This window comes from Pseudophryne corroboree, chromosome 2, assembly GCF_028390025.1.
Source record: "Pseudophryne corroboree isolate aPseCor3 chromosome 2, aPseCor3.hap2, whole genome shotgun sequence".
In the NCBI taxonomy this organism is placed as follows: domain Eukaryota; kingdom Metazoa; phylum Chordata; class Amphibia; order Anura; family Myobatrachidae; genus Pseudophryne; species Pseudophryne corroboree.
Genome location: NC_086445.1, coordinates 578,386,541 through 578,399,533, shown reverse-complemented (window position 1 = coordinate 578,399,533; position 12,993 = coordinate 578,386,541).

Below are 12,993 nucleotides of genomic sequence, written 5' to 3'. Positions count from 1 at the left end.
ACAAATTCGACTTTTTTGCAATGATACACATGCTGCATTTCGACCAAAGTCTATTCAATGGAAGTTTGGAAATTCGACAACAGTGCTTTTAGACAGTAAATTCGTCATTTTCAATCCGCCACACTTTGGAGGGTGAAACTAATAAAAAAAATTTAAAACATGTTTTTTTTGTGTTTTTTTTTCTTGGTAATATCATATCTATTTATATTAGAAGCTGATAGTGTGTGACTGCATGCTTGTGACTACATGAGGAGGTCAGTATAACATTATTTATGCCTGATATTTGATATGATCTCTTGTTTTCTATTTCATGTATGTATGTTGATTCATTTGATAACATAAATTAATGACATTATCTTTTGTTATGGGGTGTGGGGGAGTTGCTATGATTAATTGGGAGGTGGGACTTATGGGGGTATTTAGGTAGCACCAGTTCACTGTACTGGTATCCTGACAAAGGTCAGAAATATGACCGAAACGTCGATCTAACCTGCTTGTCATTGATGACCTGAATAAAACTTATACCTTCTTGAAGACTGGTGAGTGCTCCCCTTATTTGGAATTACATTGGAGTTGGAATTCTTTTCCCTCATTGGATGTCACCCCAGCATATTACTGCTCTAACGTGAGTGCGGACCCTCTATCTGTATTTATATTAGAAGGGATTAGGTACTTGGTTTGTCTTTTTTGGAGGCACAAGTATTATTTATATATTTTTAAAAATAATATATATTTTATTTTATTTTTGGATGGAATGGTAAAATCCCTGAAAAAAATGGCGTGGGGTCCCCCCTCCAAAGCATAACCAGCCTCGGGCTCTTCGAGCTGGTCCTGGTTCTAAAAATGCGGGGGAAAAATTGACAGGGGTTCCCCCGTATTTTTAAAACCAGCACCGGGCTCTGCGCCTGATGCTGGTGCAAAAAATACGGGGGACAAAAAGAGTAGGGGTCCCCCGTATTTTATACACCAGCATCGGGCTCCACTAGCTGGACAGATAATGCCACAGCCGGGGGTCACTTTTATACAGCGCCCTGCGGCCGTGGCATTAAATATCCAACTAGTCACCCCTGGCCGGGGTACCCTGGGGGAGTGGGGACCCCTTCAATCAAGGGGTCCCCTCCCCCAGCCACCCAAGGGCCAGGGGTGAAGCCCGAGGCTGTCCCCCCCATCCAAGGGCTGCGGATGGGAGGCTGATAGCCTTGAGTAAAATGACAGAATATTGTTTTTTCCAGTAGTACTACAAGTCCCAGCAAGCCTCCCCCGCAAGCTGATACTTGGAGAACCACAAGTACCAGCATGCGGGAGAAAAACGGGCCCACTGGTACCTGTAGTTCTACTGGAAAAAAAATACCCAAATAAAAACAGGAGACCGACACCGTGAAAGTAAAACTTTATTTCATACGTCGACACACACATACTTACCTATGTTCACACGCCGACATCGGTCCTCTTCTCCAAGTAGAATCCAGGGGTACCTGAAAAGAAAAGATAAATACACTCACCTCATCCATGGTCCAGAGGTAAATCCACGAACTTGTCAAAAAAACAAACCGGACACCCGTACCACACGGACTGAAAGGGGTCCCATGTTGACACATGGGACCCCTTTCCACGAATGCAGAGAGACCCCCCCGTGACAGCTGTCACTAAAAGGTCTCATAAGCCAATCAGCGAGCGCAACGTCCTTGCACTCTGCTGATTGGCTCTGTGTGCGGCTAGCGATGGGGTCACCCGCCGGTCAGCGGCTGACCGCGGGTAACCCCACCACTGACGGCAAAGTTCCCACCATTGAAAGTAATGGAAGAGGCTTTACAATGCGCTGTCTGAGGTCACACGCGCACAGCCAATCAGGTGAGCGCCACGGAAGTAGCGCTTCCTGATTGGCTGAAGGGACCTCAGTGACAGGAGTCACGTGGTGTCCCGGCATTCGGGGAAAGGGGTCTGATGTGTAAACATGGGACCCCTTTCAGTCCGGCATGGTACGGGTGTTCGTGTTTTTTTTTTAACAAGTACGTGGATTATCTCCCGGACACTGGATTGAGGTGAGTCTAATTTTTTTCACAGGTACCTCGGATCGTCGGAGACTGTGACAGTCGGCGTGTCAACATAGGTAAGTATGTGTGTGTCGGCAGTGTGTAATAAAGTTGTACTTGTCAAGGTGTGTGTCTCCTGTTTTTATTTGGGTATTTTTTTTCCAGTAGTACTACAGGTACCAGCGGGCCCGTTTTTCTCCCGCATGCTGGTACTTGTGGTTCTCCAAGTACCAGCTTGCGGGGAGGCTTGCTGGGACTTGTAGTACTACTGGAAAAACCAATATTCTGTCAATTTACTCAAGGCTATCAGCCTCCCATCCGCAGCCCTTGGATGGGGGGGACAGTTTCGGGCTTCACCCCTGGCCCTTGGGTGGCTGGGGGGGACCCCTTGATTGAAGGGGTCCCCACTCCCCCAGGGTACCCCGGCCAGGGGTGACTAGTTGGATATTTAATGCCACGGCCGCAGGGCGCTGTATAAAAGTGACCCCCGGCTGTGGCATTATCTGTCCAGCTAGTGGAGCCCGGTGCTGGTGTATAAAATACGGGGGACCCCTACTCTTTTTGTCCCCCGTATTTTTTGCACCAGCATCAGGTGCAGAGCCCGGTGCTGGTTTTAAAAATACGGGGGATCCCCTGTCAATTTTTACCCTGCATTTTTAGAACCAGGACCAGCTCGAAGAGCCCGAGGCTGGTTATGCTTTGGAGGGGGGACCCCACGCCATTTTTTTCCGGATTTTTCACGTTTTTTCCCATTTTTTTAATTTGCGGCAAAATCCGGCAAATCGCCCGTTTTCGCCCGCGGGACTGTCGAATCCGTTTTTCATTGAATATGGTGAATTCCGGCAGCCACCTGCCGGAATTCACCTGTCGAATTGTGTCGAATTAAAAAAACGGCGATTATTTGCCGCGATTCGCCGTGAATTGCATATACCCCTATATGTAGATACTTCTCTGACAATTACACGTAACTTCATATAGTTAGAATTCTCATGCTTCCTGTACAGGAGCAAATAGCTCCATCAGTAAAGTGTCTGCTGTCAGTGTAACAGGTCATGGGTCTAATCCTCGGAATGACTGCTAAGAATTGTGTTATTTAAAATAAAAGACAATTAAATGTATAAATACAGTATATACATTTTTTTCAGAACACTACACACACACACACACACACGCACGCACGCACGCACGCATACATACATTTATTTATCTTAATATAGGAAATAGTGGGGGGGGGGGCACCAATATTTATCTTACCTCCGGGCAACTGGGACGAACTTCCGCCACTGTAAGGAACCAAAACAATTTGTACTTCGTGAAGATATGTGTTAGATAAGAGGTCCCCGTGAACCCTAGTCATTTACAGGGCAAAACCAACCTGCAGGCAGACTCGCCAGATTCCCGCACAGCCTGCAGCTTGCAGGGTATTACATAGACCCCAGTGTCTCCAGCTAATATTATGTCACATTACAGTGCCCCCTGTTCATATTGTGCCACACTATAGTGACTACACTTCATATTGTGCTCCGTTTTAGTGCCCCAGTTCATTTTATGTAACATTAAAGTGCCCTCCAGTTCACATTATACCATATTATAATAAGTAGGTTAGATTATGCCAGTGACGTGCGGTGAGGTCATTGGTCATTGGCTGGGGAGGCACTGGCTCCTGCCCTTCTGCACTATATATATATATATATGTGTGATCCGGTTAAGATCCTGGCGGTTGGGATCCTGGCGCTCAGAATACCGACGCTGGGATCCCAACCGCCACAATCCACAATCCCGACCGCCAAAATACTGACATATTCTCCACGACACCCACAGAGGGAGAATATAAAAGTGTGGCGAGTGAAGCAAGCCACCGAGCCCGCAGCGTGGCAAGCGCAGAGTGCCCGCAAGGGGCTTCTTTGCGCTCGTCCCGCTGACGGCATTCCAGGAGCCGGCATCTCAACGTCAGGATTAGAATTATCGGAATACCGAAGCCGTTGACTAAAGCATGCTGGCTGCACAGATATATTACCACATGGATGGAATATTGTTTCTTTATGAATTAAATAATTTATTTTCTAAAATCCTGGAGTGATGTGCTGAGTGTGGGACATGGGCCCTCATTCCGAGTTGTTCGCTCGTTAGTGGTTTTCGCAACGGAGCGATTTGTTGCAAACTGCGCATGCGCAATGTTCGCAGAGCGCATGCGCTTAGTTATTTTACTCAAAAGTTAGGTATTTTACTCACGGCATAACGAGGAATTTTCATCGTTCTGGTGATTGGAGTGTGATTGACAGGAAGTGGGTGTTTCTGGGCGGAAACTGGCCGTTTTATGGGTGTGTCCTGAAAAACGCTGCCATTTCTGGGAAAAACGCGGGAGTGTCTGGAGAAACGGGGGAGTGTCTGGGCGAACGCTGGGTGTGTTTGTGACGTCAAACCAGGAACGAAACTGACTGAACTGATCGCAGTGGCAGAATAAGTCCTGAGCTACTCAGAAACTGCAAAGAAATTTCTATTCGCAAATCGCAATTATGCGAATCTTTCGTTCGCAATTCTGCTAAGCTAAGATACACTCCCAGAGGGCGGCGGCTTAGCGTGTGCAAAGCTGCTAAAAGCAGCTAGCGAGCGAACAACTCGGAATGAGGGCCATTGGACACACAACAGAGGATTATTTGTTTTTCACAGCTTATGATGCACAGCCTGATGAAAAGACCGCAATGGTCTTGAAACGTTGCTTTTGCACTATGTTGTAACTTTTGAATACAAATTAACTTGATAAGACCATGGAGTGCCGCCTGTGTTTTCTTCTATAAGGCCTTGCATAGGACCCTGGGAGGATTCTTTCCTATATATATATACACTGCTCAAAAAAATAAAGGGAACACTAAAATAACACATCCTAGATCTGAGTGAATGAATTATTCTTATTAAATACTTTGTTCTTTACATAGTTGAATGTGCTGACAACAAAATCACACAAAAATTATCAATGGAAATCAAATTTATTAACCCATGGAGGTCTGGATTTGGAGTCACCCTCAAAATTAAAGTGGAAAAACACACTACAGGCTGATCCAACTTTGATGTAATGTCCTTAAAACAAGTCAAAATGAGGCTCAGTAGTGTGTGTGGTCTCCACGTGCCTGAATGACCTCCCTACAATGCCTGGGCATGCTCCTGATGAGGTGGCGGATGGTCTCCTGAGGGATCTCCTCCCAGACCTGGACTAAAGCATCCGCCAACTCCTGGACAGTCTGTGGTACAACGTAGCGTTGGTGGATGGAGCGAGACATGATGTCCCAGATGTGCTCAATTGGATTCAGGTCTGGGGAACGGGCGGGCCAGTCCATAGCATCAATGCCTTCGTCTTGCAGGAACTGCTGACACACTCCAGCCACATGAGGTCTAGCATTGTCTTGCCTTAGGAGGAACCCAGGGCCAACCGCACCAGCATATGGTCTCACAAGGGGTCTGGGGATCTCATCTCTGTACCTAATGGCAGTCAGGCTACCTCTGGCGAGCACATGGAGGGCTGTGCGGCCCCCCAAAGAAATGCCACCCCACACCATTACTGACCCACTGCCAAACCGGTCATGCTGGAGGATGTTGCAGGCAGCAGAACGTTCTCCTTGGCGTCTCCAGTCTCTGTCACGTCTGTCACATGTGCTCAGTGAGAACCTGCTTTCAACTGTGAAGAGCACAGGGCGCCAGTGGCGAATTTGCCAATCTTGGTGTTGTCTGGCAAATGCCAAACGTCCTGCACGGTGTTGGTCTGTAAGCACAACCCCCACCTGTGGACGTCGGGCCCTCATACCACCCTCATGGAGTCTGTTTCTGATCGTTTGAGTAGACACTTGCACATTTGTGGCTTGCTGGAGGTCATTTTGCAGGGCTCTGGCAGTGCTCCTCCTGTTCCTCCTTGCACAAAGGTGGAGGTAGCGGTCCTGCTGCTGGGTTGTTGCCCTCCTACGGCCTCCTCCACGTCTCCTGATGTACTGGCCTGTCTCCTGGTAGTGCCTCCATGCTCTGGACACTACGCTGACAGACACAGCAAACCTTCTAGCCACAGCTCGCATTGATGTGCCATCCTGGATGAGCTGCACTACCTGAGCCACTTGTGTGGGTTGTAGGGAGGTCATACAGGAACGTGGAGGCCACACACACTACTGAGCCTCATTTTGACTTGTTTTAAGGACATTACATCAATGTTGGATCAGCATGTAGTGTGTTTTTCCACTTTAATTTTGAGGGTGACTCCAAATCAAGACCTCCATGGGTTAATAAATTTGATTTCCATTGATAATTTTTGTGTGATTTTGTTGTCAGCACATTCAACTATGTAAAGAACAAAGTATTTAATAAGAATATTTCATTCATTCAGATCTAGGATGTGTTATTTTAGTGTTCCCTTTATGTTTTTGAGCAGTGTATATATTTCTTATGGTGCTTGCATACCTGGATTGTACAGAAGGCAGAAGCGCTGATTAGCAGCAGCACCGTCAGCTACAGCCACCCAGCCAACCAATGCAACCACCTTCACGAAGTTCATATTTTGCTCCGCTGCTAATTGGTGACATACAGTAAGCTGCGGAGGAGGAACCGCCGCACCAAAACATGTGGGTTACTCAGGGGCAAACGCAGGATTTGTTGAAGGTGGTTTCCATAATTTGTATATACAATGTATATATATATATATATATATATATATATACAAACAAAGAACCCAGCACTCACCAAAGTAAACTCACTTATCCTCAACAATTCAATAAATAAATGATGGGGGTTTAGTTGGTGGATTGGCCAATGCACGGAAGCCTGCATACCGATTTTCAAGGTACCCCACCTTCATGCAGGTCCTACACTATCACAGAGTCTTAAAACCTGACTACTTTACTGCTGTTACACACATCATCTGCCTGCTAGATTTAATGTGTACCTGCCACACCTTTATGGCTTTTAAAGGTACACTAGTCACCTTTTGCACTGGCTCAAAGATGATTGCTAAGGAACAGCTGAGACAGGTTCAGGATAATAAAGTCCACACAGGGGTACATGAGAAAGCTAGTGGCCACGGTTAATAAGAGCTAACCATAGATTAACCCCATCGTTTACACACAGAGAAATAACCACAGCACTCACCACACCAGAAGCGGGGCACAGCTATGCACTTACCACTCACAGGGTGGGGTGCATGTTGTAGAGATGAGCGGATTCGGTTTTACTCGGTTCTCAAAACGGCATCTTATTGGCTATCCAAAACACGTGACATCCATGAGCCAATAAGATGCCGTTTTGAGAACCGAGTAAAACCGAACCCGCTCATCTCTAGCATGTAGCACAGCACTCTCCACCGCAAAAGCGGGGTACACAGCTGTACGTACCACTCACAGGGCGGGGTGCATGTAGCCCATGACCACATCGCTCTAATAAATACAAACAAAGAACCCAGCACTCATCAAAGTAAACTCACTTATCCTCAACAATTCAATAAATAAATGATGGGGGTTTAGTTGGTGGATTGGCCAATGCACGGAAGCCTGCATACCGATTTTCAAGGTACCCCACCTTCATGCAGGTCCTACACTATCACAGAGTCTTAAAACCTGACTACTTCACTGCTGTTACACACATCATCTGCCTGCTAGATTTAATGTGTACCTGCCACACCTTTATGGCTTTAAAAGGTACACTAGTCAGGTTTTAAGACTTCCGTGCATTGGCCAACCCACCAACTAAACCCCCATCATTTATTTATTGAATTGTTGAGGATAAGTGAGTTTACTTTGGTGAGTGCTGGGTTCTTTGTTTGTATTTATTAGAGCGATGTGGTCATGGGCTACATGCACCCCGCCCTGTGAGTGGTAAGTACAGCTGTGTACCCCGTTTTTGCGGTGGAGAGTGCTGTGCTACATGCACCCCACCCTGTGAGTGGTAAGTGCATAGCTGTGCCCCGCTTTTGGTGTGGTGAGTGCTGTGGTTTTTTCTCTGTGTGTATATATATTGTAACACTGTAGGGGTGCAAGGCGCCTCTTCCTGGGGAATATGGCAGCACGCAGCAGCTGAGGAACAACACAAGTCCAGTTTCTGGTACAACTGGCCCCGGCCAGTTTTATTGAAACAGAAAATAAAACAAACACCAAAAGAAAATACCTTGCCTATCCGGCACTAACTAAACACAGGATATTCCTAACTGTCACTAAACAAAAACAAAGAGTTCTCCAGTAAATACTGTGCAGCTTACTTGTGTCAAAAAGCGTGTTCCTCTCACACAGACCCCGCAGCCTTCCCAGGCAGTCTGCCTATACTAATCAGGCTAGCAGCCCTATAACACTCTTACACAGCTGAAACCCTGATTAGCCCTCTGTGAGGACAAAGACCCGAACTGGGCCCAATGTCTAGAACTCTCCTTATCTCTCTCTTAGAGCCTATACCCAGCTTTTACAGCAAACTGAAAAGGTTCTGACAAAACCAAAAGCATTTTTCCTAGAAGTTAACACTTCCTAAAACATGTAAGACAAGAACCTGGGACAAACATACCTGCCTTCAAACACTATCCCAGTGTTCTTGTCACATATCCCCCTCCCCTGTTTCGACCTAGGGGCCGGAACACTTGTAGCCCCCAAACAGAAGATGCGAGACAATGCATCTGCGTTGGCCAATTGTGTTCCCGGTCTATGTTCGACTGTAAACTTAAAGTCCTGCAACGCTAGAAACCATCTAGTTACACGAGCATTCTTGCCTCTATTTACATACATCCATTTTAAAGGGGCATGGTCTGTCACTAGTCTGAATTGTCTACCCAAGAGGTAATATCTCAAGGTATCTAGTGCCCACTTAATGGCCAAAGCCTCCTTTTCCACAATGGCATACCTTTTTTCATGCTCATTGAGTTTCCTACTCAAATAAATGATAGGGTGTTCGTCCCCATCTCTGGTTTGGGACAGCACAGCCCCTATCCCTACCTCTGAGGCATCTGTCTGTACCACAAATTCTTTTGAAAAATCTGGTGTTATCAATACCGGTTGTGAACACAAAGCCACTTTTAACGCTTGGAACGCTTTTTCTGCATCAGGGTTCCATTTCACCATATTTGACTGCTTCCCTTTGGTAAGGTCTGACAACGGCACCGCTGTGGTCGCAAAATTGGGAATAAACCGTCTATAGTACCCAGTAATTCCCAAAAAAGCCCTTACCTGTTTTTTATTCCCTGGACGAGGCCAGTTTTGAATAGCATCAACTTTATTCAATTGGGGCCTAATCAGACCTCTGCCTATGGTGAAGCCCAAGTATTTGACCTCCTCCATTGCGAGGCAGCACTTCTTTGGGTTAGCAGTTAACCCTGCCTCTCTGATTGAGTCCAGTACTGCTTGTACTTTAACCAAATGGGACCCCCAGTCTGTACTGTGAATTACCACATCATCCAAATAGGCAGCTGCATATTTTCTATGGGGCCTCAAAATTTTATCCATCGCCCGTTGAAAGGTTGCTGGAGCCCCATGCAACCCAAAGGGTAACATCTTATACTGGTACAGCCCTTCCGGAACCGAAAAAGCTGTTTTTTCTTTGGCGCTATCAGATAAAGGTATTTGCCAGTAACCTTTGGTCAGGTCCAATGTGGTGAGAAACCTGGCTGTTCCCAGCCTTTCTACAAGCTCATCCACACGGGGCATGGGATATGCGTCAAACTTGGACACCTCATTTAACTTACGAAAGTCATTACAGAAGCGTATGCTACCATCGGGCTTCGGGATGAGCACTATGGGACTGGACCACTCACTGTTAGACTCCTCTATGACTCCAAGTTCTAACATGGTTTTAACTTCTTTAGAAATAGCTTCTCGCTGAGCTTCCGGAATCCTATATGGCTTTAAATGAACCCTGACCCCTGGTTCTGTGACAATGTCATGTTTTATTATGGTCGTTCGGCCAGGCAGCTCTGAAAATACCTCCCTATTTTGGATGAGAAATTCTTTAACCTGATTGTTCTGATCAGCTGATAATGTCTCTGACACCTTCACTGCGGCAAGCAACCGGGGTGAAGACACCGAAGGGCAAGGCTCCGCTGACCGAGACAACCTATCTTTCCAGGGTTTGATTAAGTTAACATGGTAGATCTGTTCGGGTTTTCTCTTTCCCGGCTGGTATACTTTGTAATTAACCTCATTCACTTTTTCCCTAATCTCAAATGGACCCTGCCATTTAGCTAGGAATTTGCTTTCCACAGTGGGTACCAAAACAAGAACTCTATCTCCAGGAGCAAATTCCCGTATCTTTGCACTCCGGTTGTATACCCTCTGTTGAGCACTTTGGGCCTGTTCCATGTGCTCTCTGACAATAGGTACCACGGCTGCAATCCTATCCTGCATTTGTGATACATGTTCAATAACGCTTCTATAAGGAGTGGGCTGTCCTTCCCACGTCTCTTTGGCAACGTCCAACAGCCCTCTGGGGTGTCTACCATACAACAAATCAAATGGAGAAAACCCCGTAGAGGACTGAGGAACTTCTCTGACGGCCATTAACAAGTAGGGCAACAAACAATCCCAATTTTTCCCATCTTTATCAACCACCTTTTTTAACATACTTTTTAGTGTTTTATTAAACCTTTCCACCAACCCATCAGTTTGGGGATGGTAAATGGACGTCCTGAGGTGAGTGACCTTAAATAATTTGCACAATTCTTTCATGACCTTTGACATAAAGGGAGTACCTTGGTCAGTCAAAATTTCTTTTGGTATTCCCACTCTACTAAAAACCTGCACCAGCTCCCTAGCTATCGCCTTGGTTGTAATAGTGCGTAAAGGGACAGCCTCAGGATATCGAGTGGCATAGTCCATTATTACCAGGATATACTGATGGCCCCGAGCGGACTTTAACAAGGGCCCCACAAGATCCATGGCTATTCTGTCAAACGGGACCTCTATAATAGGCATGGGAACTAGTGGGCTCCTGAAATGGGGTCTAGGGGCATGATACTGGCATTCAGGACAGGAAGAACAATATTCAGACACTTCTTTATAAACCCCTGGCCAAAAGAACCTTTGTAAAACTCTTTCAGTGGTTTTTTCTGCCCCTAAATGTCCTGCTGTAACGTGACTATGAGCTAAATCTAGTACCGTTCTCCGATAAGGCTGGGGTACTACCAGCTGTTCTACCACATCCTCACCCTTTTTGACAATGTGGTACAAGAGCTCATTACAGATGGCCAGGTGGGGATACGTAACCCTGTCACCTGGTACCACAGGCTCCCCATTAACAATCTTAACATTCTCTCTAGCCTTTATCAAGGTAGGATCCTTTAACTGTTCAGATGCAAACAGATCCTTTTTTACCTCCAGGTCAGGCACGCTTTCGTTTCCAACCACTATGTCTCTATTCCCAGCAAGAGGGTCCTCACTGGACTCCCCATCTGTCACTTCCCCAGCCAAACTGGCAAAAGGCAAAGGGTCAGTAAGTTCCGAAGACACACGTACATCCATACAATCACCGGCATTATCAACTGGCTCTTCACTTCTCACATCTGTTGATAAACGTGATTCCCACAGTTTCCAAAAATGAGGAAAATCCCTCCCTATTATGGCCTTATGCACCAAGGTGGGGACCAGTCCTACTTTAACCATTGCTGACCCACAACAAGTTTCTATATTTACTTCAGCAGTGACATAATACTGGGTATCCCCATGTATGCAAGTTACCCCAATAGGTATGTGCTGGACCTTTAAGGGGTTCACTAACCCAGCTTTCACGAGGGTAACTAAACTTCCTGAATCTAGCAAGGCCTCTACCCGGTTACCCTCCAAGAACACATCACACATTTGTTTTTCCAGCTCAGGTGAAGGTACCACAGTACAGGCTAACCTAGCAAAGAAAGACATTCTGCGACATTCAAAGGCAGCATCACATTGCATGGGTTCTTGCATGACTGGGCAATTGGCAATAACATGACCTGGCATACCACATCTAAAACATTTAACCACACGATTATCAACCCGTTTGGGCAACATAGACCGTTCTAGCCCCATTGGCCTGTCTCCAGAGGCAGCGTTTACAGTCTCTCCAGCCTTGCGTTCTCTTAACCGCCCAGCAACGTTTTCCCACGGAACAGTCTTACCAGTCTTTACTGAAGGGCGCTGTCGAGGATCTATGGGTTGCTGGGTGGTCATCAGTAGTTCCTCTGCTGCCAAATACCGCTCTACCATGTCCACTAATTGGTCAGCAGTACCCGGGTTTCCATGGCTCACCCACTTGCGCAGGACCATGGGCAAAGATCTCAAGTAGCGGTCCATGACGACTCTTTCAACCATCTGGGGACCAGTTAATGTCTCTGGCTGTAGCCATTTTTTTGTTAGCTGAATAAGGTCGTGCATCTGGGAGCGCGGCGGCTTCTCCATGGCGTACACCCAACGGTGCACCCGTTGTGCTCGTACTGACAGCGTGACTCCCAGGCGGGTCAGGATCTCAGTCTTTAGTTTATCATAGTCCCGAGCCTCAGCAGGGCTTAAATCAAAGTACGCTTTTTGGGGCTCACCTGACAGAAAAGGTGCAAGCAGACTGGCCCACTGTGCTTTTGGCCAGTTCTCACGCTCTGCAGTCCTTTCAAAAGTGGTCAAGTAGGCCTCCACATCATCAGCCTCTGTCATTTTCTGCAGGAAGTGACTGGCCCGTATAGAACTAGAGCTGGTCGGAGCACTGACGGCCATATCTCCAATCCGGGCTGCAAGGCTCTGCATCACTTCTGTTAAGGCCTCTCGCTGTAGTCTCCAATTTTCCTCCATTGCCACCTGCTGCTGTCTGTTGGCCTCCTGCTGAGCCGCTGTAGCTTGCAGCAAGGCTTTGAGCAGTTCCTCCATGTCGACAGACTTTGCAGGCGGCTTTATAGCTGCTTTTACCCAGGACATATATCAAACCCTCAGGGCAAGTCTCAGTAACATCACACTGGGCTGTATCTGCTTAAGCCACCGTTTTCTGCAGGCCT